This window comes from Odocoileus virginianus, chromosome 27, assembly GCF_023699985.2.
Source record: "Odocoileus virginianus isolate 20LAN1187 ecotype Illinois chromosome 27, Ovbor_1.2, whole genome shotgun sequence".
NCBI classification, from domain to species: Eukaryota; Metazoa; Chordata; class Mammalia; order Artiodactyla; family Cervidae; genus Odocoileus; species Odocoileus virginianus.
In genome coordinates, this window is record NC_069700.1 from 1,193,958 (window position 1) to 1,219,375 (window position 25,418).

Sequence of the window (25,418 nt, forward strand, 5' to 3'; positions counted from 1 at the left end):
GTTACCCGGGTGGATGCGGTTTGCTCTGATCCTGGAACGTAGAGCCCGGCGCGGGGAAGCCTCCGCTGGTTCTACTTAGAGTGTTTGCCAGGCGCTCCTCTCGGTTTTTGGAACCTTTGTGTCTGTAGCCTGCGTTGGGGACAGCCAGAGTTCTCTCCTCCAGCACGGTGCGAGGGGTAACTTACACGAGAGAGACAAGTCTCCGTTCACATCTCTTCCCCACCATGCTGTTTGCGACTGTGTTTCCTTTATCTCATTTTGAAGTCACTCTGAGGCAGTTTCACAGCAGCCTCCTATTTTCAGGAACTTTAAGGGCAGACACTTTGGGGTACTTATAACCTAGGGTCCTTGCATATCTACATATACTTGTATTTGTTATGCTACCTGTTATAATGGCGTTTTTCAAAAGGCACGGAAGAGAAAACACTTTTATTAAAATCCTCTCACGCTTCCCATTTGATTTTTGTTATGCCTCATATGTCTCCGAGTCTCAAGATAAAGCTTTTTACAGAGTAGCCAAACTCCTGTTACTCCTGCAGGGTGATCAGTCATTGGGCATGTCTTGCTTTGGGTTAACTGAAAGCAGTTCTTTTATTTTGAGTGTATCCTTTCAGTTCAGTTGCTCAGTCGTGTTGGACTCTTAGCCACCCTGTGGCCTGCAGCGCACCAGGCTTCCCTGTACATCACCAACTCCCAGAGCCTGCTCAGACTCCTTTGGCATTACTCAAATGATTCAAGACCAAGGGACTCGCACTTTATCATACAAGAAGATCCGGAGCTGTTTTTCCTTACTGTGATAACACAGTTGAGGGCTGATGGTATAAATTAGGAGCGTGGCGCCTGGGAAAAGTACATGTTAGTGCAAGGTACAGAAAGAGAAAGCTATCAGAGGTAGAAGAAAACACATGGACGTTATTTGGGCTTGTTTAAAGAGAGTGCGGATTGCGTTATCTTACTGTATTTTGCTTTCATGTAGAAAATGAAGCTGGAATAATTATTACAATATACACTTATTTGTCTCATTATCAAGCAAGTTAATCACTACCATATACAATTAACATATCTAACTGACTTTAACTGTTGTTAAAGAAAACTTTCCAAATAAAGTCTTCAGAAAGTCAAAGAAAACTTTTCCAAATAAATATATAAAGTTTAGTTTGTTTGGGCAGTCTGGTCACCTATTCGGAGAAGGCAATGGCACCCAACTCCAGTACTCTTGCCTGGAAAATCCCATTGACGGAGGAGCCTGCTGGACTGCAGTCCATGGGGTCGCTCAGAGTCAGACACGACTGAGCAACTTCACTTTCACTTTTCACTTTCACGCATTGGAGAAGGAAATGGCAACCCACTCCGTGTGTTCTTGCCTGGAGAATCCCAGGGACAGCGGAGCCTGGTGGGCTGCTGTCTGTGGGGTCGCACAGAGTCTGCCGCGACTGAAGTGACTTAGCAGCAGCAGCAGTCACCTATTAGTACAAGGAGTTAACTGAGTTTAGGGAAGTGAGAGCTCCCCAGTTGTTTCACAAAAAATACTTTTATAATTTTATTTGAAATAAGTTGCCATTATGTTGAATACCATTGCTTTAAAAAACTAATAAAATCCAAGAGAGTGGCTGGAGGTAATTTTTAGTTACAGCAAGCGTCTTTTTTTTTTTTTTTTTTTTGCCAGAAAGGTATTAGATCAGAAGCAAGAAAGGTGCAGTGAAACTTGCTGAAGTTAAGGACCACCAACTCCCAGATGCTTTAAACGTTTGTTCTTAAAGTCAGATGATTTCCCAAATAACCAGTCCAGGATGTAAAGGGTGCTGGCAGTACTGAAGCTAAAATTTGTTTTTCTGTAATGACAGATTACCAGGAAATCCATGTTTAGAAGTGAACGTGTTTAAGATTTGAAAGATGTTTTTGGACTTTTAAAAATTACATCTTTATATTTTGTAATTTATTCATAACTTGGGGGAGCACTGGTGTTTTCCCTGTGCGTAGCATTATTTAAATTTTTTTCAATAAAATCCCAATATCACATTGTCAGTTTTCACCCTTACTTTAAGGATTGTCCTTGTGCCCAGCCCACTGGATTACCCCACAGAATAAGGAAGCTGAGCAGAGTAGGTAACTTGTGTGGTATCTTATATCTTGCTCTGTACTAGAAGCCTAACTCTTTAAAAAGACTTTCTCTAAAGTTATACTTTATGTGTAATTACCTTCAAGGAAAGAGCCATCGATTTTTGACAGTAATAGTATGATCTCTAGATGGGTACAGTAATGACCATACCCCTGGGAGGTCAAAGGTTAGCCAGACTCTGCTGCAGGTGTGTGATCTGTGATCTGATCACCTTTTTCTACTTGACTCCGCTCTTCAGTTCAAACCGTAAGGGAGGTGAGCTGTGCTCTCCCTGCCTCTAGGGACAGTGCCAAGGCCAAGAACGTCTTCTCATGAGTTTGTACCATAAGCCGAACGGTTGTGGAACTGCACTCACGTTGGGACTGTAACCCACGGACTTTTAATTGTGATCACTCACCTGGCGTCTGGACTTAGGTTCTTTGTGTCTCAGTGCGAAAGGAATTCAGGGAGAGGCAAAGCGTCAGGCAAGCAGTAGATTTATTAATACAGGTTTCTCCTGAGAGTTGCACGGGGCCGGGCGAGGGGTCTCTGCCCTGAGGGTTGAGTGGGCTGCATTTTTATAATCCAAGGACAGTCGGGGAGGGGAGAAGCCTGCGTTTTGACTTCCTCCTTCACGTTGGGCTGGAGCATGTCTGACTCTATGAGGTCTTACTAGGAAGGTCGTAGCATTTATTCAAATCAGCAGAAGAGTGGTAACACTTTTCCTTTCACTTGATGACCTGGGGCATATGTCATGTGCTGTAGTTAAGCAAGCCTGCTTTATTCTCCATGTTACAAAAGGCTTTCTTGTGCCGTCATTAGCTTAAGTGGTCTCCCGAAGTTCCCTCGGTTTTCCTCTCTATAATCCCCTACTGGGACTTCTGCAGCTCCCTGTCAGCAGTAGTCCCCCACCCCATTCCCCGTCGCCCGCCAGCTCCAATAATATGTTGAGATCCTCACCCACATGTGCTGTGTTAGGAGGTGGGCCTTGGGGAGGTGATTAGGTCAGAGAGCAGAGCCCCCAGGATGAGAGGAGTGTCCTTATAAAAGGGAACACGGGGAGCCCTCGCCCTGCCCACTGTGTGGGGACTCAGTCTGTGATCCCGGGAGTGTGCTGTTATCTGGCACCAGATCTGCGAGCAGCTCAATCTTGGGCTTCCAGTCTCCAGAACTAAGCGGTGAATGTTTGTAGCTTATGAACCACCAGGTCCGCGGTGTCTCTGTGAGAGCAGCTTGAGCTGAGACACTCTGTTTTGGGGTTGTGGTATCGTTGCTATTAGTGAACTAGGTCTGACAGGTACATGGGTTTTGGTGGGTTTTTTGTTTGCTTCGTTTTTTGTTTCACGTAACATTCTAACATCAGAATCTTATGCTTTCTGAAAAATAATGGAAAATGAAGTGTTTTTTTAGCCAAGTTTTATCCAAAATGTTAATGGCATACTTTGTTTGAAAGACGCCTCATTTTAACTACTGACAAATGTTTGGGTAGAAATGTCCCTTCCGGTGGGTGTTAGGGCATGTGTAGACAAACACTACCTTCCTTAACACTATCTCCATAACTGTTCAACTTCACTGGGGTTTTCTGTTTAGTTCTGTTATTGGCCGTTTCTTCATTAAGACAGAAAAATCAAAACCTGACGTGATAAGCATAATGTCCACATTTGACTCTTACTGTGGTGTGAGAATGCAGTCTTTCCCCGCCCCGAGTCTCAGTGTTGCAGCTCATCCCAGCAGTGGAGGTTCTGTTTTTCTGTCCCCAGCGTGACTGGGGGTGGGAAGGGGCTTCCTGGTGGGTGGCTCTGGATGGACCAGGGGAGGCCAGGCGCTGCTCTCTGGATGCCCTGGATGCCCCGGCGAGCGTCCTGCAGGCCCCGGGGAGCCCCTGTGACGATGCCTGGACCGTGAGAGGCGCAGCCACTTGGTTGTGAAGCAAGAGAAGGAAGCGAAGCCGGGAGAAGAATGCGGTGTGTGATGGGGCCACTGAGTTGTGGGCAGAGACGTTCAAGGGCCTGAGAGGGTGTGTGCAGGCCCCAGCAGTGTGCTGTCTGCGGGGCAGTGACCGGCGGAGGTGCCCGCCGCCTGGGAAAGGTCACCCACCCAGTGAGGGTCGTCCTGGCAGCTGGGTCTCGCAGCTCGAGGTCAGGGTGAGGGGTCAGCCCGCGGCGGGACCTCCGACAGCTCCGCACGCGGAAACTACTCAGCCTGAGATGGAGCTGTCCCCAGTGCCCCTGTGGACACCGCCCGTTACGGCACAGGCTCACTCAGGAGCCTCGCTCAGCCCCCTTCCCTCTGCTCAGAGGCCACAGAGTTCGTTGCCTTTCCTGTGCCTGCCCACTCGAGTCTGTCCTTCCAGAACTGAATGGCAGAAAGGCAGGTGGTTTAGAGGAAGAGGAGCGGCTGAGGATTACACATGGACTGCTGTCTGACTCCCCCCGGGATAGATTTGGGTGTCAGTTCCCTGCTTGCTATTCCACGTCTGATGAGACCGCCGCAGAAGGCACGGAAATCAGTTGCTGGAATGTGCAGACCCCTTCCCACCTGAGCACATGGGTTCTTCAGCCCCTCTGCTTGGAAACTGTCCTCTTAAATGGCTTATCTTTCTAATCTTGGCTTGAAGGTGACTTCTTCAGCCAGCCCTCCCCGGCTGCTCACCTATAACTGAAAATCGCGTCTCCATTTGTATCTTGGGGTTTCTCTCGCCTCCTACTTAAATTGTTAGTTTTACTCACTGCCACGCTGGACAACTGGCAGTGCCTGTCACGTAGACGGAGGTGAGCAGGCGTGTGTGAGCTGAGTAGACGGAAGCTGCTGTGGGTGCTTCCGGAGGAGGCCCTTGGTGCCCAGCGCAGCTCCTGTCCAGTGGACGTTCAGGGCAGGTGCGGGAAGGTGGGGGTGTTTCCCTCTGCCTCGTCCGCTGTGGCGGCCGCCACCCACGCGTAGCGCCGGAAACGTGACTCCTGCAACCACGGAGCTGAATTTTTAACTTTACATGAAAGTGTTGGTTACTCAGTCTAAGTCGCGTCTGACTCTTTGTGACCCCATGGACTGCAGCCCGCCAGCCTCCTCTGTCCGTGGGATTTCCCCGGTGAGAATACTGGAGGGGGTTGCCATTGCCTTCTCCCGGGGATCTTCCTGACCCAGGGATTGAACCCAGGTCTCCTGCACTGCAGGGGGATTCTTTACCATCTGAGCCCCAGGGAAGCCCTGGTGTTTACGTAGCCGTATGTAGATTAGCTGCTACTGTATTAGACGCCACAGTCTAGAGGATGTGATGGTATTAGCTTCTAACCTTGAAACACATCGCCACTGACTGCAGACCCACTGAGCGCAGGTCATCTCCACGGCCTTTGAAACGGCCTGCTCGGGGCAGTGCTGTGTACAGCTCATTTTACAGCCTGACAGGTGTGACCTATGGTCTGCCTGAGAAGCAGAAGATCCTCTGTCCTCAGTGGCCTTCCATGATTTAGGATTATCGTTGCACTTGCCGTTCATTCTTTATTTTTTTTCATTTTTAATATTTTAATTGCATTTTATCAATTGTCCAGAGCCCTTCTGGGCTTTAGTTTGTGGGAGGACCCTTCAGGAACAAGGGCTGAGTTCTCTGCACTCCAGCCTTCTGCGGCCAACCACCATCAGCTGGTACTCACGTGAGGATTGCTTTCTGACTGCATGGCATACACCTGACCTTGAAGGCTGAAAGCTTTTTAAGCGAGGTTAGGGATTAAAAAGAAGAAGGAGAATTAGCAGATTAAATTTGATATGTTAGTACTTTCCAAGAGACTGTAGGGTTAAAGAATTATCAAGATAAACTTTAATAATTACTGTATTAGAGCCATAAGATTTACATTTAGTCTGTATTGATTTATTTGTCTATATTACACTTTTGTCTGTATTGTCTACATTGATACTTTGTCTATGTTGTCTTAGGACTTGATATGAGAAATAAAAAGAATTGGTAGTTGCATCTTTTAGTTATTAAAAATAAAATGTTTAAAATTCATGTTTCATGATGGATTTAAAAAGTTGTGTTTATACATCCTGACATAGCAACGTTTACCGTCTTAGCCATCTTAAAGTCTGTAGTTCAGTAACATTAGTGATTTACCATCCCCCATCCTGTTGCTAGAACTTTTTCATCTTCCCAGACCCTGTTGAACCCTGACTTCCCACTCTCCTCTCCCCCTGGCCCCTGGAAACAACTGTTTTACTTTTATTTCTATGAATTTGATGAGTTTTAAAATTCTTTTCCATAACTTATTGTCCAAACTAATATGTAATACTAATATCTATGTGTCTCCAGGAATCACCTCTTTTAAGATGACCTTGGCCTACCTAATGCATAATTGCCTTACATTGGGAAATGGCAGACACTTCTCATTAAGGACCCGAAATTATCCGCTTCAGTCCCTGCTCCCAGCCATCACTAACCTTACATGCTCACCTCGAGAAAGATCATCTTGCTCATTTAAGAAAACAGTAACTCTAGAAAATGACTTTTTAGTGACAGGTGGTAAGATGGACTTGCTTGTATATGTGTTGTCATGTGCTTGGGATTCCAAACTTTTTACCAGTCTCCACTGAGAAAGGCAAAAGAACCCCAAACAGTATTTTTAATACCTCCTACCTTAGTATAATGCTAAGAATTTGCCTACAGTGCAGGAGACCTGGGTTCAATCTCTGGGTCGGGAAGATCCCCTGGAGGAGGGCATGGCAACCCACTCCAGTATTCTTGCCTGGAGAATCCCATGGACAGAGGAGCCTGGTGGGCTACAGTCCATGGGGTCGCAAAGAGGCGGACACAACTGAGCGACTAACGCACCTTAGTATAACATCACTGTGACCGCTGGACGCACCTGAATTGACGGGGTCAGGATGGTGTTTTTGTCCTCTCATGAGCACTAGGGATCTGGGGAATTTGAAGGGAAACGTGTCCCTCACCAGATACTTTTTAGTCGCTTGATGTGGTCTGAGTCTTTGTGACCCTATAGACCATAACCTACCAGGCTCCTCTGTCCATGGGATTCTCCAGCAAGAATACTGGAGTGGGTTGCCATTTCCAACTCCAGGGGATCTTCCTGACCCAGGGACTGAACCCACGTCTCACATCTCCTGCATTGGCAGGTGGGTTCTTTACCACTAGCACCACCTGGAATGCCCAAACCTGGGCACAGTACATAAGGTGAATCAGAGGAGGTGATTGTTCTAAGCAAAAGGCACTAAAGGCTATTTAATTACCCTGGGAAGATACTGAGGGTTATGTCCCTTGCGAGGGTGGGGAGGAGGGCTGGGTGGCAGTGGCTTGTAGAGACAGTTCCGAGGCCCTGCCGATTGACTGAAGGGGCGCGGGAGGGTTGGGAGTGGTCTCAGGTCCCCAGGTTGTAACGCACATGGTGTAAAATCAGAGGCACAGGTTCCCGTGCTGAGCAGCAGGCCTTCCTGTCCGAGTCCCTCAGTTCCTGCCACGTCTGCACTTCCTTATACACACGTGTTAGCACACAAGCTCTGTGTATCTTCCTGGTGAAAACTGGTAGTTACCCTGCACAGCCAGTGAACACCTCTTCGTTTTTATCATTTAATACTGTATCTTGGAGATACCCTATGTTAGTGCAGGTAGAGCTGGCTTGTTCTTAATTTCTTAGCTAGTCCTCAATTAGGGCTTCCCCGATAGCTCAGTTGGTAAAGAATGCGCCTGCAATGCAGAAGATCCCCGTTCGATTCCTGGGCCAGGAAGATCCACTGGAGAAGGGAAAGGCTCCCCACTCCAGTATTCTGGCCTGGAGAATTCCATGGACTGAATGGTCTACGGGCTCACAAAGAGTTGGACACGACTGAGTGACTAAACACGCAGGCGCACAGCCCCAGTTGATAGAAATGTATTTCTCGTCTTTGGCCCTTAAGATGATTAAATATGCTTATTCATGCATCATGTTGTACCCGTGCAAGAAGTGAATCTTTAATTTACTGCAGGTGGGATTGTAGAATTAAATATGCGCCTTTTAAATATTAATATGTTGTCAAACTTTCTTCCATAAACGTTTCACCGTCAATGCCTGTTTCTTAGACCCTTGTAATATCATCATATTGACACAATCTTCCCCAATCTATAGATTTTTAAAAATCTAATTGTCATTTTAATTTGCATTTCTTTGAGTTTGAACATCGTTCTATAACTTTCAGAGGTATTTCTGATTCCTTTAGGGGCAACTTTGTGTCACTCTCTGATTGCCATTTCTCTATTCATAAGTTGGACTTTTTGGACTCTCATAGGGGTTTCTCAAATCATGATCCCAGAGTTTTGGTGGATATATTGGGATCTTATTAGGGCAGTTGTCATCTGTTCATACTTTAAGAGTTTGTCTTCATGAACAGGCAGTGCTGAATTTCGGCAAGTGCCTTCAGAGCATCTGGGGGCCGGTCATGTGACTCTTCTCCGTTGAGCGCGGGGTCAGCGAGGGGGCTGGGTCTCCCACCCTGATTCTGAGCGTGGCAGCCGCCCACCACCCCCCGTGGCCTTGGTATGGTGTCCCCTCAGTGCTTGCTGCTTGTGTACCTTTTATGTGGGGTTGTTGCACATTGTTTAGGTGCATGTCTCACTCATCACTGAAACAGCTTCTGGACGATGGAGAACTGCCTAGTGATTAAGTTGCCTGCCGCCTCATTAGGCCTCTGCAGTTTAGCTGGTGTTTCACCCGCGGCCAGTGTTGGCAGCTGCCTCCTTGAAGTGCTGCTGTCCTGTCTTAGTTTCGGTGATGCTCAGAGCTGAGCTCCCCTCCCTCCACAGGTGGCCTCTCCGCGCCCCCTCCCCCGGCCGCCTCCCTTGGCCTGCTCCTTCACCGTGCGACTGTCACTGATGTGAACATCACTGAACGTGTCCATCTGCTTGTCCCGCCAGCCCCTCCGACGGCGGCTCTAAAATAATCGCCTTCTTCACCCCGCCCCAAGCCAGCTTCTCCACTCCACGTGCCCACTTCTGTCTGCGGCCACCCCTCAGGTTTCCCTGGTGGTCCCGCTGCGTCCTGGGTGTGCCCCTGCTGTGTGCCACCTGGGGAGCCTGGTGGCCTGGAGGGAGGGTGGGGACAGGGAGGGCGGGCGGCAATGCGGACGCCTCTTCACAGCCCTGCGCTGGAAGCCAGTGCAGCTCAGACTCAGCCTGTGCTCGGAGGGGAGGGGGGGTTTGGAAGGATTATTAGTCGGTCACGATGTCTCTGCAGAAAGAAAAGTTATTTAAAAGCAAAAGTGAGCTGTTGAAGTTTGTAATGAAGAGACCGGATTTCACTGCATAAAGACTTGGATGATTTATAAGTCTTTAAACCCCAGTGGAGGAGAAGTTATTACTTAATAATATCTTAGGCATTCACTCTTACTTAAAGAATCTCGGTAGAAGATGAATTAGAAACTTCAGGTGCTGTTTTTGCCTCCACCGGAAGGTTGGGGCAAATTATATTCCTGTCATGGGCGATTTGGAGCTTGAGGACAGCAGCACTGTTAGAACTTGAACTTTTCGAGCCAGCTTTGACCACAGCGGAGAGACTGTGAAGGCTGAAGGTCAAGAGTATGATTGATTGGGTGATTAGAATTCCTTTTAAAGCAAATTAGAGGTGGCAGGTTTGCCACTGGCGAAAAGTACTGCAAGGAAATGAATCTCATCAGCATATAAAACTTCTTGGATCATCAAAAAAGGGTTTAATGTTTAAAATATAAGTACACACTCAGACACGACCTGCATAGGAATCCCTGTTCGTGCTGTTTTGCAGTGTTGTGTCTAGCCTGGTTTTTCTGTTAAATAATATACAGGCACTCAATTGGGCATGTTTTTAACTTTTAATTTAGTGGCTTTTACGCTAAATGTTGGGGCTTCCCAGGTGGCGCAGTGGCAAGGAACCCGCCTGCCAGTGCAGGAGATGTAAGAGATGTGGGTTTGATCCCTGGGTCTGGAAGATCCCCTGGAGGGGGAAATGGCTACCCACTCCAGTATTCGTGCCTAGAGACTCCCATGGACAGAGGAGCCTGGAGGGCTACAGGCCATGGGGCTGCAAGGAGTCGGATTCGACCGAGAATGGAGCACTAATGAACCTCAAGAGGTCCCTGTCACTGAAGCCCAACTGTGAACGTTAAATGTATTTGTCAGCTCAGTTTATCCACTTTCTGGATTTGTCTTTATATTTGGGGTCTTCAGAGAAAGGTGTGTGTGTAAGGGGGGTGTGTGGTGTCTGTTCTCTCGGAGAGAAGGGTGAGGCGGTGGTCACTGGAGAAGTAAGATTTGTCGGGAGTGTCTCACACGTCAGACACCAAACTGTCCACTCCCATGTTTGTCACATCCTCACAAGCACCCTGGCCTGGTAAGGGTTGCAGATATTGGTAGTTTCAAAGACAAAGAAGGAAAGCAGGTGAGAAGATAGCTAAAAAGAACTAAGAGTAAAGTAGCAATGATGACAATAAAGATTGTTAGAAATGAACATTGCTTCAATGTAACCATCCTGGTGTTTTTATTCTAGCCTTTTGGGGGAGGATATTGAGTCTTAAGTAGTCAGAGAGGTTCAAGTTGGCTATTAAGAGGGATACACCGGGGCTAGTTAAGTCTCTACTTTTGTATATGCTTGGAAGTTTTCAAAATGAAGTGACTTTTAAATGATGAAGCAAAGTAAAATAGTCTTGATTATGATTAAAGGAGAAAGAATTTTTATGAATTTTAGAGTGACTTTTTTTCTCCTCTCTTCTTCACTACCAGACCTGTGTGATAGCATTAGCCTGTGAACCTATTTTTGAGGCAAAATTATTCACAAACAATTTAGGAAATAGACAAAATCATTATCTTTTTTTTTTTTAAGTGTGATCTCTGAGTTCTATGTGTGAAGACTGCAGAAATCAGGTGGTTTCTTCATCTTCGTCCGATGGCAGTGGGTTTGTCCCAACACCAGAGCGTCTGCCCTGGAAGGCAGCCCAGGGCTGGAGCTGTCTCACTGCACAAGATGTAGAGCTCTGGGGGCGGGGGAGTCAGAGTCCAGTCACTGAGCATCTGTTTCTGCAGAACGCGGAGTGGGGCCGGAGGGGGTGCTCCAGAGACAGGACGGGGAGAGAGCAGCTGGCGTTCATGGAGGACCGCCCTGCGCCCATGCTCTCTAAACGCTTCCTGGATGGCCGGTCCCCACGGCAGATCTGTGAGTTGGGGCGAGTCTGTCTTCTTTCCTTTCTTTTTTATTATGATAAAATGTATAAGACGAAAATTACTGTCTTAAACATTTTTAAATGTGCAGTTCAATGGCACTAAGGACATTCACATTTTTGGGTAAACCTTCACTACCATCCAACTCAGAACTTTTTCATTTCCCCAGACTGAACCTCTCAGTTGAATTCAGTTCAGTTGCTCAGTCGTGTCCGACTCTTAGTGATCCCGTGGGCTGCAAAATGCCAGGCTTCCCTGTTCATCACCAACTCCGAAGCTTGCTCAAACTCACGTCCATCGAGTTGGTGATGCCATCCAACCATCTCATCCTCTGTCACCTCCTTCTCCTCCTGCCCCCAGTCTTTCCCAGCATCAGGGTCTTCTTCAGTGAGTCAGTTCTTCGCGTCAGGTGGCCAAAGTATTGGAGTTTTAGCTTCAGCATCAGTCCTTCCAATGAATATTCAGGACTGATTTCTTTTACGATTGACTGGTTGGATCTCCTTGCAGTCCAGGGACTCTCAAGAGTCTTCTCCAACACCACAGTTCAAAAGCATCAATTCTTTGGTGCTCAGTTTTCTTTATAGTCCAACTCTGACATCCATGCATGACTACTGGAAAAACCATAGCCTTGACTAGACAGACCTTTGCCAGCAAAGTAATGTCTCTGCTTTTTAATTTGCTGTCTAGGTTGGTCATAGCTATTCTTCTAAGGAGTAAGTGTCTTTTAATTTCATGGCTGCAGTCACCATCTGCAGTGATTTTTGAGCCCAAGAAAATAGTCAGTCACTGTTTCCTTTGTTTCCCCATCTATTTGCCATGAAGTGCTGCAACCAGATGCTATGATCTTCATTTTTTGAATGTTGAGTTTTAAGCCACTTTTTTCCCTCTCTCACTTTCATCAAGAGGCTCTTTAGTTCCTCTTCGCTTTTTGCCATAAGGGTGGTGTCATCTGCATATCTGAGGTTATTGATATTTCTCCTGGCAATCTTGATTCCAGCTTGTGCTTCATCCAGCCCAGCTTTTCGCATGATGTACTCTGCATATAAGTTAAATAATGCTGAGAGTATACAGCCTTGACGTACTCCTTTTCCAATTTGGAACCAGTCCTTCATTCCATGTCTGGTTCTAACTGTTGCTGCTTGACCTGCATGCAGATTCCTCAGGAGGCAGTTAAGGTGGTCTGGTATTCCCATCCCTTTAAGAATTTTCCACAGTTTGTTGTGATCCACACAGTCAAAGGTTTTAGCATAGTCAATGCAGCAGCAGTAGACGTTTTTGTGGAATTCTCTTGCTTTTTCTGTGATCCAACAGATGTTGGTGGTTTGATCTCCAGTTCCTCTGTGTTTTCTAAATCCAGCTTGAGCATCTTGATGTTCTCAGTTCTACTGTTGAAGCCTTGCTTGAAGAATTTTGAGCATTACTTTGCTAGCATGTGAGATTAGTACGATTGTGCAGTAGTTTGAACAGGTTGGCAATGCCTTCCTTTGGGATTGGAACGAAGACTGATCTTTTCCAGTCCTGTGGCCACTGCTGAGTTTTCCAGATTTGCTGGCATATTATGTGCGGTACTAACCTCTGTCCTCACTGAACTCCTAACTCCCCAAACCTCCTCTGGAGCCCCTACCAACCACCATTCTCTCTGTTTCTGTACATACTTATACCTGAAATCAAACAGCATTTTGTCTTTTCATAACTGGCTTATTTCACTTGGCATAGTTATCTTCAAGGCTCATCCACATCAGAGCGTGTCAGAGTTCCCTTCCTTTTTAAGGGTGAGTAATTCTTCACCATGGGTGTGCACCACATTTTATCCACGGCTGTGTTGACGGGCACTTGGGCCGCTTTCCCGTTTTGGCCGTTGTGAATATACTGCTGTGACTACGGGTGTGCAGATATCTGTCCCTCTGTCTGCTCACAGCTCTTGGGGGCATAGTCCCAGACGTGGCGTTGCTGGACCCTGTGGTAATTCTGTGTTTGATATTCTTAGGGCTCACCAGACTGTTTCTACAGCAGCGGCACCGTTGTATATTCCCACCCGCTGTGCGCGAGCGTTCTGGTTTTTCCAGAGCGGAGGTAGGTCCATTCCCTGTTTCAGTGTCACAGTGGAGGAGCGGCGGGCGGGGAGGTTACGTGTGCTCACACTGCTCACGTGCAGACTGGAATCCGAGCCTGACGGTCTGACAGTCTGCCTCTCGAAGCGCTGACGCAAACACAAGGAGGTGCAGAGGCTCAGAGATGTGGTTCAGGGCACTGCACGGGTTCAAACCCAGGCCGTCTGCCTTCACAGCTCATGTTGTTAAACATCTTAGCTTTAATGTCTCTATATGTTTTTTTCCTCCTTTCTAAATTTATGCTGTAAAATGTTCTCTTATTTAAACTATCTTTCAGGATGTTTGCAATATGTTTGATTTTATTTAAATTCTTGGGTCAAATTTTGCCTGTAAATGCTTTGAATAAATGCAAATTGATCCTGCGGAAGTTTTGTATATATCTCTGCGCTACCTACCCCTGCCAGAAGTTTGCTTTCCAATAAAACTAAATAAAACTATCTAAGCTGAATTTAAATGGGGGGAGGGGGTTTTGAACAGATCACTGGTAAACACTGAGGACTTTTAAAAAAAACTCAGATAAAGTGAATTTTCCATCTTTATCGGTATAGGAGCAGCAGCTTGGAAATGTATCCATTTCTTCGATCCTTGTGTGTGATTTGCTGAGAGCATCTGCATTGTCCCTCACAGACTAGGTCATGCGGGGCCTGGTGGCGTCCTGAAACAAGCTCGCTCCCTGGGGGACGCTGGCTCAGCAGGGGCCGAGGGTCAGCTCCCGGCACGGGCTGGGTGCACAGCGCCCCACGGTGCTGCCAGGGAGGTGCCCCCTGTAAACGCAGACCGAGGGTTTCTGCACCCTGCTCCTCTGGGCAGGCCCTCTGGGTGGGTGACCTCTCCTGTGCTGCGTTTTAATGGTGTATATGTTGGGGGGAGCTGTGTGTGTGTGGCCCCGAGCCCCTCCCAGGCCGGGGTAAGTGGCTAGTCGGCCATCGTAGCTGGTGGAGGTGTAGACAGAGGGCCCACAGTCACGCTCAAGCTGACCCTGCTCTGGACGGTGTCTGCGGAGTCATCTCGAATCCGGCGGCTCCCAGCCGTGGCCTGCACCGCAGTCCACCTCCAGGGATCCTCCGGTCACTGGCCTGGCCTGTGCTCTGGTCATGGGGGTTTTTATTTTATTTTATTTTTTTCCATTTATTTTTATTAGTTGGAGGCTAATTACTTTACATCATTGCAGTGGTTTTTGTCATACATTGAAATGACTTAGCCATGGATTTACATGTATTCCCCATCCCGGTCCCCCCTCCCACCTCCCTCTCCACCCGATCCCTCTGGGTCTTCCCAGTTCATGGGGGTTTTTAAAGAGCGTCACTGATGGTTCCAAATGGTACGGCCCAGGTATGCAGTTGTTGCTCTCATTTCTCTTGAGCACCTCATGCTTTGGGCTCTAATTAAGATTTTTCTCATGACAAAAGCTACAGAACTGTCTTCCTCCAGTGTCCTTATCAGCAGGGCTCCCTCTCTCCCACGGGCCTCTCTCCTGTGTTGGAAGGTGGTGTTCACGTCCTCACTGAAGCCGTCTCTCTGCTCGTGACTTGGCGCTGGTGGCCGTAGGTGCTCGTCTCGCTCCCTCTGTGGAGCCTTGAGTTCGAGAAGGCAGAGGAAGGGCAGGGATGTGCTGGCCCAGATTTCTCTGCCAGCTCCGGGTCACTCTGCATCCGAGGGCAGTTTCATCCCCTAAGCTGAAGACTCTGGTGGGTTTCGCAGACGCCCGTGTGGCCGCGCCCGCGGTGTCCCGTTCTCTGCCTCAGTAGCGGCGGACAGGTGGTTTCTCCTCCCCCTCCCACTTTTATGGTGATGCGTTTCTGGGCGCAGTCATTCCTCTTTGCTCCAGATGTGAAAATCTGAGCTTACTTCCTTTCAATAAATGATGGAAGAACCCGGGGGACCCCCTGTAAATCTGGTAAACAGATAACTAGGCTGGCAGCGCATGTGGCTGCCTGGGGAGTCCTCGGCCTCATGGTGCTCGTAATCAGGGGATTGACTGGGCTTAGCAGATGGGCGCCGCTCATGTTTCCCTCATTGCTGACAGGTGCGTGAGGGCTGCGGGGGGCTCTCCTGAGCCATGCTGCACAGCCCCCGCCCCTGGGACACCGAGCGCCGTGCCCCCTTCCCTGCGGAAAGTGGCAGCCGGGCTCGCTGACCTGGGCTTGTCCTCGTGTCGTCGCGATCAAGGCCAGCGTTCGTTTTTAGAAAGATTATCTTTGAACGATGGAAGCATCAGAGGTGGATTCCAGAAAGCCAAGAAATAGAGCAGGAGAGCCCCCTCCCCCCTTTGCTGTCCTAAAGCCGTGATTACAGGTTGTTAATATTATCGTTTTTTCTCCAGAGATTTTTATATGGTTGTCCCTGTTGCTTCACATCTGCCTTTCCTCTTACTGCTGAGAGTCTTCATCATTACCGTTGTGATGGTTGCATGATATGCTGTTGCAATTCCATGCCACCGAGTCTCGGCTCTGTTGTCGACAAGTGCCTTGCTCCCAACTTCTCGTGGCTGTTAATAGCACCACAAGCTACATCTTTGTGCTTGTAGCTATTTCCATATTTTCAATTAGTTTCTTATGATAGAGTCCCTAGTGGTATTACTAGGTCAGAGAATAGGAACAGTTTTATGGCTTCTAAAACACGCTGCCAGATTGCTTTCCAGAGGAGTGGAACCAATTCACAGTGCCATCCCAGCGTCGTTTGTTCCCCAGATGGCCAGCCAGGACTAGGGGTGCGGCCTCTCACAGCAGGGGAGGAGGGGTGTGGGCGTGTGTGCGTGCACATTTGTGCACCTGTGTGCATGGGCTGTGTGTGTGTGTGTGTGTGTGTGTGTGTGTGTGTAAAACTTTTGGGTTTGTGTGTGCACTGATTTAAGCCTCAGTGCCATGATGTATTGTTCTTAGTAGGAATATGCTCGGTGTCCAGTTCCCACCTAAGCTGTGTAGCTCACAGTTTAATACGGAGTGTGGTAGATGTGGAGTTGGGCTTCCAAGGTGGCTCAGCGGTAAAGAATCTGCCTGCAATGCAGGAGTTGCAGGAGACTCGGGTTCGATCCCTGGGTCAGATAGATCCCTTGGAGGAGGGCACGGCAGCTCACTCCAGTGTTCTTGCCTGGAGAATCCCTCGGACAGAGGAGCCTGGTGGGCTACAGTCCATGGGGTCGCAAAGAGTCAGACACGACTGAAGCAACTTAGCATATGTGCACACACAAGACATGGAGTTAAGCAAGTATATATACATTTTCTATTTCCCTGGAATTTGAAATTTTTAAAAAGTTGGCCAAGGTGAATTGGCAAGCACATTTAGCCATTGTGATGGGGTTCTGACTGGCCCCCTGCTTTTCAGGAATGCCTGACGGTTTGGAGGCAGAGGTGGATTTTGAGGAGGTTCAGGAAACAGGAGGGAAGAGCCCCGAGAGTACCCGAGCATGTGCTCAGGAGGAAAGCTAGCCTGGCTGCAGACTCCACTGCTGAACACTCTTAAGGATGCTTCAGTGGAGGGCTGGATTGAGGATTTTGGAGTTCGTCTAGGCTTTGTCGGAAAGGTACTGTGATTCATTAGCAGTTTGCTCTAGGTCTTTGTCATTGTAATTTTCTTCAGTTCTTTATATTTTCCACTGGACCCTAAGCATTTAGTGCCTTTAGCTAGAGACTGGACCTTTTAAGGTTGGTTGTCTTTCTGTCCCTTCCCTGAAGGGTTGTGTGTTCTGTGTGCAGGCGATGGTTTTGTGCCTTCTGATTGAACGGTGAATGGATGAGTGAATGAATGAGTGAGGGACATTAGCACTCCATCTTCGTGTTTCCGGGAGGTGTTGGGAAGCCAGCAGGCGGGTGACGGGTCCGGCGTGTAGAATCTGCAGCAGGTGCTCTCTGGGGTATGGGAACATGTATTTTGAGCTGAGAAATTTAGGAGAGGTAACGCTGGAAAAGACGTAGACATGTGTATGTACACCTCCAAGGCGCCTGACAGGAACTCCTCATTAGACAGGTGGGGAAGCCGAGCCGCTAAGGCCGCGTGTCCTCCCCCGGGGCACCCCGGGTGGGCGGCAGCTGGGAGCTCAGAGCTGCCTCTCCCGGCTCCCTGTCCAGCGTCCTTCACTGTGTTGTCTCAGGGGAACTTGCGGTGCTTGTTTTGCCACATCCACCCCCACCATGCCCTCACCTGATGTGTATTTGGGGTGCTCTTTGCTATACACCCACATTTCCCCTCCCTTCTGGCTGTGCAGATATGTGTGTGAAGCTTGTGACCTTGATGCAGCAGTCAGACTGGGCTCCAGAGTGGTACAGGCCAAGAGATGTGTCCTGAGAGCCGAGAGATAGCATGGAATCAAAACTCACTTCGGGACCAAGTTAGAACTTCGTGGTGTCTCTGAGTTTGAATATGAACTTTTTTTCTTTTGCAAGGGAAGACTGATCCGTGTTAGTTGCGGTACCTGATTTGAGTGTGCATTTGCCACGGCTGCGATCCTTGTGAAAGTCTCATCACGGTCCACATGCGCCGAGCAGAGACTGAAGGTCTTTGGGGAGCAGTGACCCCGGCGCCTGAGGGCAGAAGCCCTGTGGGGGGTGCTCTGCTCCCCGCCCCCAAGTCCCGCTCCCTCTCCAGCCCCCACCCTGTCACTGACATGCAGAGGCTCAGGAGAGGAAGCGCCCGAGGTGGATGTCAGATGAGAGACTCGAGGACACAACACAGGAGTGCCGTCAGCCGCGGGCTTCCGCAGCAGCCCCATGGGGTCTCCCCGGGGACTCAAGCTCGGCCCCCCGCCTGGGCCCCAGGCCCGCAGCTCGGTCACCTGGGGAGCTCGGAGCGGTCCTAGCTCCTGGGTACTTGGGTTTGGGATTGGTGGGTGTTTACATTTCAAGAGAGCTTTTCCCGAGTTCCTGTAACTGTGGGGCCCTGGGTGTGACTGGCAGCTCGGTGGTGCTGGCTCAGTGTGTGCACCCCTTCCTTCCTGGGGGAACACGGGGTCCTCCAGGCAGGCCCCCCGTGGCCCTGCGCTCAGCGCGGTTTGTCTCCACAGCCCTGGAGGCCAGCACCGTCCCACCTTCCGTGCAGGAGCTGCTGACCTGGGCACTCAGCCCAGAGCAGTCAGGAGAGGGCGACTGACCTGCCCAGGGCGTTTTGCTGTGATGTGCTGACATCAGCACCTTTTTACTCTGTTCTCGACAGGATTAAAGTTGTTTGCGTGAGAGGAGCTCGAAGCTTCTTCTCAAAAATGCAGACAATAAGGAGAGACTGAAAGGAGAGAAAACTCAAGTTCTTTCCACCTGAATGCCAGCCGCTCATAATATTAAAAAGTTTTCTTTCGTTCCTTTCTGCTGTGTGATTTTTATGTGGTTCTTATCAGACTGGTTATGAAATTCTTACCTTTTTCTTTTACGTATCACATAGGATTTTTCTTGTTACTGTATAATTTCCTTTACGGAGATTTAATCTTTCATTGATCAGCCTGCATTGAAATGTATGCTTGTTCTGTCATCTTGGGGACCAGAGGTTCATCCTTCTCCCCCAGTGAAATAATGCTGGCTGCCCCCGAGTGTCTTTAACCTAGCAGGGTTTTCTGTATCTGAGACTACAGCGCTTTCTTTCCCTTTTAACTTCTGTGTATTAAAACATGTGCACATGTATACAACCCTGATAAATGTTACTAAGGGAAAAATAACTTATACAGAGTTTTCTTTATTTGTAGGTTGTTGTGTTAAACTCAGATCCACTTATTTCTATGCCGTCCTCTTTAGATTTGGGAAACTCTTTAAGATTGAGACTTTCTCAACTTTTGACCGTGATGGCTTAGTCAGCTGAGGAGAGGACCATGAGCCTCTTTTTCAGGCTGGGCGCGGAGGGTGAGTAAGAACCTAGAGTCTGTAGGTGATGAGTACACGGGGCTCATGGTGGGTCCAGCTGGCAGGAACGGGAGACCAGAGGCCACCGCAGACCACGTGCTCCCGTAATGTGATGCAGTTTTAATCCATGTTGATGTGATCTCTTCAGTGTGGCTTCCTGCAGTTTATTCACTGTGGATTTGTTTGGGGGCGTAAGTTAGTAGAAATAACTTTGCTTGCATCATTGGCTCTAGTGAATGTTTTTGGGTTTTATGCATTACACATACATAAAGCTCTTTGACTTCTAATGAACATTTATACGTGTACAGAGTCTAAAGCCTGTAGGTAATTTAGAAACCAGCAGACGACTTGGGACCATCTTCTGAAAGCAGTTCAGGTTATGAGTGACACTGCAGTCCTTCCAAAAGTGCCTTTTGAATGAAAACAGGGCAGTTTCACTCACAGTATCCGTTTGCCCAGAAGTCACAGTATTACAGCGCCAGGAGCGTGTCTTCTGGGCTTTGCTCACTATTAATCTGTAACAAGTCTCGTAGCTTTTCTTTGTGGCATGTTCGTGTGTGTTTTAGGTGAGTTTTCTGTCCATTCTCCCTCACACTTCGTAGCAGCCCTGAGAGGCAGCAGGCAGGAGATGTCTTTATCACCTGAGGACTTAACTGTTTGACGTCTGAAGACAGTGTTGCTAGCTTAGAAACGACGTTAGCAGTGGTGCAGAACATTGGGGTGACCCAGCAGGGAGAACCAAGGGAAATCAGAACTTAAAGATTGGGCCCACGCCTGCAGCCGCTGGGGATGTGCTCACTGAGGAGGGTTTTGAAAACTCGGGTTGTTCCCAGGATGGGCTCGGAAGGGAGGGGCTCCCTCTTCTTGCCCCCTGTTCTGGGCTGTGACTTCCTAAAGGGCCGGCACTCAAGACTTTCAGGAGCACAGTGCCCACTGTTGATGTATCACTTTAAAGGGGTCCAGCCTGGACTCCAGAAAGGAGATCAAACCAGTCAGCCCTGAAGGAAATCACCTGTATATTCATCAGAAGGACTGATGCTGAAGCTCTGATATCTTGGCTACCTGATGCGAAGAGACTCACTGGAAAAGACCCTGATGCTGGGAAAGACTGAGGGCAGGAGCCGAAGGGGACGACGGAAGGGGAGGTGGTTGGAGGGCATCACCCATGCAATGGGCTTGCGTTTGAACAAACTCCAGGAGATAGTGAAGGGAAGGAGACGGCATGCTGCAGCCCATGGGGTCACAGAGAGTCAGACATGACTTAGCGACTGAACAGCGTTAGGCCTGGACAGGAGTAAGCAGTTGGGCGCCCAGTGTGTTGCAGGTGCTGTGAGTGCCGGAGGCCAGTGTTGGGCGGTGAGATCTGTGTCGCTATTGGCCCTGCTCCTGTGGCCTTCGGGTTAGTGGGGAAACTGAAGCTCAAGAGCAAACCCAGCACCGGGCCTCCTGTGGGGTAATGAGGTGCACGTTGCCGGAGAGCTCGAAGGCATGGCCTCTAACCCCAATCTGAGGGTTCTGGGGTTGGGGTGGGGAGTGTGAGGGTGTGTGTGAGTGTGTGTTGGGAGGGTGATGGTGTGTGCAGACTGACTGTCACTGCCAGGCTTGTGACTCCATGGGTGTGGGGTATGCTGGGGCATTGGGAGTTGTCAAGCTTCCCAGATCTCAATGTGCAGCGAAACTTGGGCACCTCCCAGCCTTACGTGGCGTATGGGTTTTATCCACAGAATGTGTTCGGCATTAAGGAGCCACTGAAGGCCAACCTAGACAGCATGTTCAAAAGCAGAGACATTACCTCGCCAACGAAGGTCCGTCTCCTCAAGACTGTGGTTTTCCCAGTGGTCATGTATGGATGTGAGAGGTGAACTATAAAGAAAGCTGAGCACTGAAGAATTGATGCTTTTGAACTGTGGTGTTGGAGAAGACTCTTGAGAGTCCCTTGGACTGCAAGGAGATCCAACCAGTCCATCCTAAAGGAGATCAGTCCAGAGTGTTCATTGGAAGGACTGATGCTGAAGCTGAAACTCCAATGCTTTGGCCACCTGATGCAAAGAGCTGACTCATTTGGAAAGACCCTGATGCTGGGAAAGATTGAAGGTGGGACGAGAAGGGGCTGACAGAGGATGAGATGGTTGGATGGCATCACTGACTCAATGGATATGGGTTTGGGTGGACTTCGGGAGTTGGTGATGGACAGGGAGGCCTGGTGTGCTGTGGTCCATGGGCTCTTGAACAGTCGGACATGACTGAGTGACTGAACTGAACTGAAGGACTTTAACCAGTAGAGTGGTTAAAGTTGGTTCACATGGCTTGGATTTCAAGAGTAATCTTTTGGGATAAGGAACAGCCCACCTGGCTATTATTTAATAAGCTGATACTGTTCTGAGGCTCTCGGGCCAACGTTATTAAGGATTAAGACCCTCCACTGCCACGGAACGTTGGATGCTGTCACCTTTACTTAGGTGCCGCCTGACCTTGCCCTTTGCTGTAACTTTGTGTAAAGCTGCCCCATGTCTTCCCTTGCACGCAGAATCTGCAGAGCTGCTTGCTGGTCTAACCATGGGTGTGGCATCTTGGTCTGGGGCCAGAAATACGGCTCTAAAGTCACAAGTTATCTGTAATGAAATTCACTGTAGATTTACCTAGGTAAACGAATGAATTTTGAAGCCAAAGTCATAGAGGGAAGTGGGAAGTCCACTAGAGTGAGGGAAGGGAACAGAGAAATGGTCATTGTACAGTCTGGAAAGGAGAAGCCACATCTGAAAAATAGTAAGACCTGCACGCGAAGAATCTGCAGTGAAGTGATACCTCTCCCCCACCTCTCAAAGGGAGAGTGACAGAACCAGCAAGACAGCATACTTCCCGAAGCGTCAAGATATTTGACGTTAACACAATAGTAGGGATTTTGAAATGGAGTTATTTTGAAAGGAATTTGTTTGCTTGATTTCTGAGGAGGAGGCTGGTTTTTAAAGAGTCGGGGAACAGGGGGCAGCAGAATCCCCAGCCCTGTCGTGATGGGCTGGTTGTATATGTATGTTCAGAGGCGAGTGACCACGGTAAACTGCCAGACAGGAGCCTGCTTCACGTAAAGGAGGTCGTTTCCCTCCTGCCGCCTTGCGTGACGTCAGCAGTGGGTCGCGTGGGACGGAAGGCAGAGTGTGCTGCTGAGGCTCAGTCTGCTGTCCAGTGAGGCATCCTTACAGGAAGCGATGCTGGTGCCCATCCAGAAGCTTCACTGGCCGCCCTGACTGACTGATGGAGCCGTATCTTTGTTGGCTCTGTAGAGAGAAGATCCCTGTGAGGGAAGCAGCCAGAGAGATGTCAGAGGTCAGACATGCTGCTCCCAGGCTGTCGAGGGCGAGGGCCTCAATGGATCAGCTGCTTCTCTGAAGCCGGGTCTGTGCTGAGAGTGGTTTTCCTGTAAGTAAATAGTACGTCCAGATAACAGGTCGTAAACAACACACTGGAAACATGCATAGATTCTTGAAGGTTTGAACATTGTAAACAAGACTATGAAAGCAGCAGAACAACACAGTAACAGACCACAAAGATTCACGGGGCGACACGTGAAGAGCTTGGGTGGCCACGGTCCTGTCCTCGCAATAAGAAAACAAGCTCAACACACTGACAGTCAGAACCTTTGTTATTTTTCTCCTCCTCTACTATTTTCTTATTCTTATTTAAATTTTTTCCTTTTTTCTTCATTCTTTTGCTTTTAAATGAAGAGTCCACAGAGCTTCTCCAGCCTCCAGGGCCTGAGGCCTTGAATCACCCAGGATCCTGAAGCTGTTTGACGTGACTGGCACCCGGGAGACACTCGCCCTGGTCGTGGGGCGATGCTCGCCTCCCTGCTGGACCACGGCCGCTGGAGGAGGAGGCGGCCTGGGCAGATCCTGCCAGGTGGTGTCCGCTGGGCAGGCCTGGTGTGCGGCCACCAGGGGGCGGCGTCCTCCGGGCCCGAAGCCGGGCCTCCTGATTTCAGACGGCTGAGCAGCTAGGACGGCTGACGGTGGCCTCAGCAGCGTGTCCACCCTCATCAGTGGGCCGAGCACCTCCCTCTCCTTCCTTCTGGGTGTGTTCTGTTCCGTAACACAGACAAAACCACGTTGTCACTTTTCCTCTTGATGCTCTGTTAATTTTACAGTATTTCTAATTGCTGATGACAATGACTGTTCCCAGTAGAATCAGAGACTCAAGACTTACGTTACGGGAAAGGATCTTAGCAATTCCCCTTGTTTACACACTCACAGAGGTTACGTTATTTGCCCAAGGCCACAGCTCGTTGGTCAGAGGACTGGGATCCAACGGGCTGCAGAGCAGGTATTGAGCGGAATATCCGACTTTTCTTCCTTTGTGTTCATAGAGAGTGGAAACCTGCCTGATCACGTCCTGACCCTGAACCCGGGTGAGGCATGTTATAGGAAATCACGAGGGACCCCGAGGAGGGACTGGAGCCTTACATGGAGGCACCCCCGTCCCCAACCACGAGGACCGGCAGGCTGCGTCAGTGCCGTGCGTGGGCTGCACGTGGGCGCAGTCCAGGACTCGCTGGTGGCCTGAGCCTGACCCGGTGACGACCGCCTGGGCCGCAGGACAGCCCAGCAGGAGGGCTGCGTCGTCCACGTGAAGCCCCCGCCCTCAGCCTTCCCACCCACAGCTGCTTCCTTCCCCAGCCCGTGAGCTTGTGCCCTAAACCTCGGGCCCTGCAGCTTCCCAGGCTCAGGCTGTGGCCTCTGGTTGGTGGCCCTGTGTCTCTCGACAGTCCAGTCGTGGGACAGATGAGACCGCCAGCCACGGTGGGCAGCACTCTTCAGAGCTCCTTGTGAGTCAGCTTGTCTGCAGGCCCCGAGTCCTTCTCTGCACACGCGGGACAGGGTCCTGATCCCAGACTCTACCCCCGACACCTGGAGGAAAACGGAGCTGTCCAGAGTGCTGGAATCGCTGAGCCTGGATAGAGCCCCGTTCAGCCCAAGGGGCTGTGCCCTACAGGCCTGAGCCCACAAGGGCCAGAGCCCCAGCTTCAGGGGGAGCCTGATCCAGGCCCAACGGGAGGGCGGTGGCTCCTCTGCCCTCCTCACAGGCTGGAGAACAGACGGGGAGTGAGGCCTTCGGGCTGACCACCTGTTGTCTGCTGCAAACCCACCTTAAACTGGACCAGCCCCTCCCCGGGCCAGTCCTCTATTTGAGTGCAAGTTCATTTATCCAAGTCGTTAATGTTTTGACTCCTGATGGAATGTTAGGATCTGGGTATGGAAATATGGAAATAAGTATTTGTTAAACAAATGTATTTATGGGGCAGCTACCATGTGCTTGAATGGTGCGAGAGCTGGAAAGGTGAATAGAGTATCCCCCTTGTCCTCCAGGGGCAGTAAGTGGTTGGAGAGTCATTCACACCTATTTACTATGTGCCCAGAACCCGGCAAGTCATAAAGAAGCGTCTCTTTACTGTTAATCGGTGTGTGACGCAGACAGGTGTAGATGCTGGGCCCTGAACGCAGCCTGGGGAGGGGGGAGGTTGGAGGGCGGAGAAGGCTGAGGGTTGAGTGGGCCAGGGGGTGGAGGGGAAGGGAGGGAAGGGGGGGTGGAGACCCTGAGCACCCTGTCCTGACGGAGCAGAGAGCTCGGATCCCTGAGCATGGTGGAACCAGCCCCGTGTCCACCAGAAAGGCAGAGTGGCCGGGGGAAGCTCTAGGGCAGCGGAGGCAGATGGCTCACCCTGCCTGCCTTCCTGGGCTGCCCAGAAGGTAGACTCGAGCTAGGAAAGTTTCAGATGCACGAACTCCGTGCTCTCCAGGCATTCTGTGGGACTCAAGGCGCTTGGGTGTTGGTAGGTAGGTCCCAGGGTCCAGCTGGTGCAGAAAATGCCTGAGATTAGAGTCCACTCTGTCCCTTGGTCTCTGCCTGGCCCAGCACATGCCGATTCACCAAACGCTTGCTTTCCTGGCTCCATGTCCACTGCTGTTCTCTGCTTTGACATCCTGAACCACTGTCCCTGACATCCTTTGTCTTTGGCTCACAGTGGCACATCAGGGGAGGGCTTTAGCCATTTTGTTCAGTTGCTCGGTTTTCCTGGGTCTCTCGCATGTTCCGTGCTGTCAAACTTTTGATTGTCTCCCCCCCCCCCATTAATCTGTTTCATGTCAGTTTAAATCTTAGAGCAGCCAGAAGGATCTAGAAGAGTAGAGGAAATTCACATAAGATGTGAAAATTCTGGGACTTTTCCTCCG

General features: G+C 49.6%; 1 protein-coding gene across 5 annotated transcripts in view; it reads left to right on the top strand.

Moving 5' to 3' along the window:
• The window catches only part of FARS2 (phenylalanyl-tRNA synthetase 2, mitochondrial), a 312,626-nt gene that overhangs the window by 339 nt on the left and 286,869 nt on the right, over positions 1-25,418 (top strand). The window contains exons 1-2 of one of the 5 annotated variants that reach the window (XM_070456992.1): positions 11,165-11,256; positions 13,249-13,334. The exons of 3 other annotated variants lie outside the window; for them this stretch is intronic. The gene's annotated coding sequence lies outside the window, so the exon portion shown is untranslated. Of the gene's footprint in view, positions 1-11,164; positions 11,257-13,248; positions 13,335-25,418 lie in introns of those variants that run through there. One more of the 5 variants, XM_070456991.1, reaches the window with a different exon arrangement.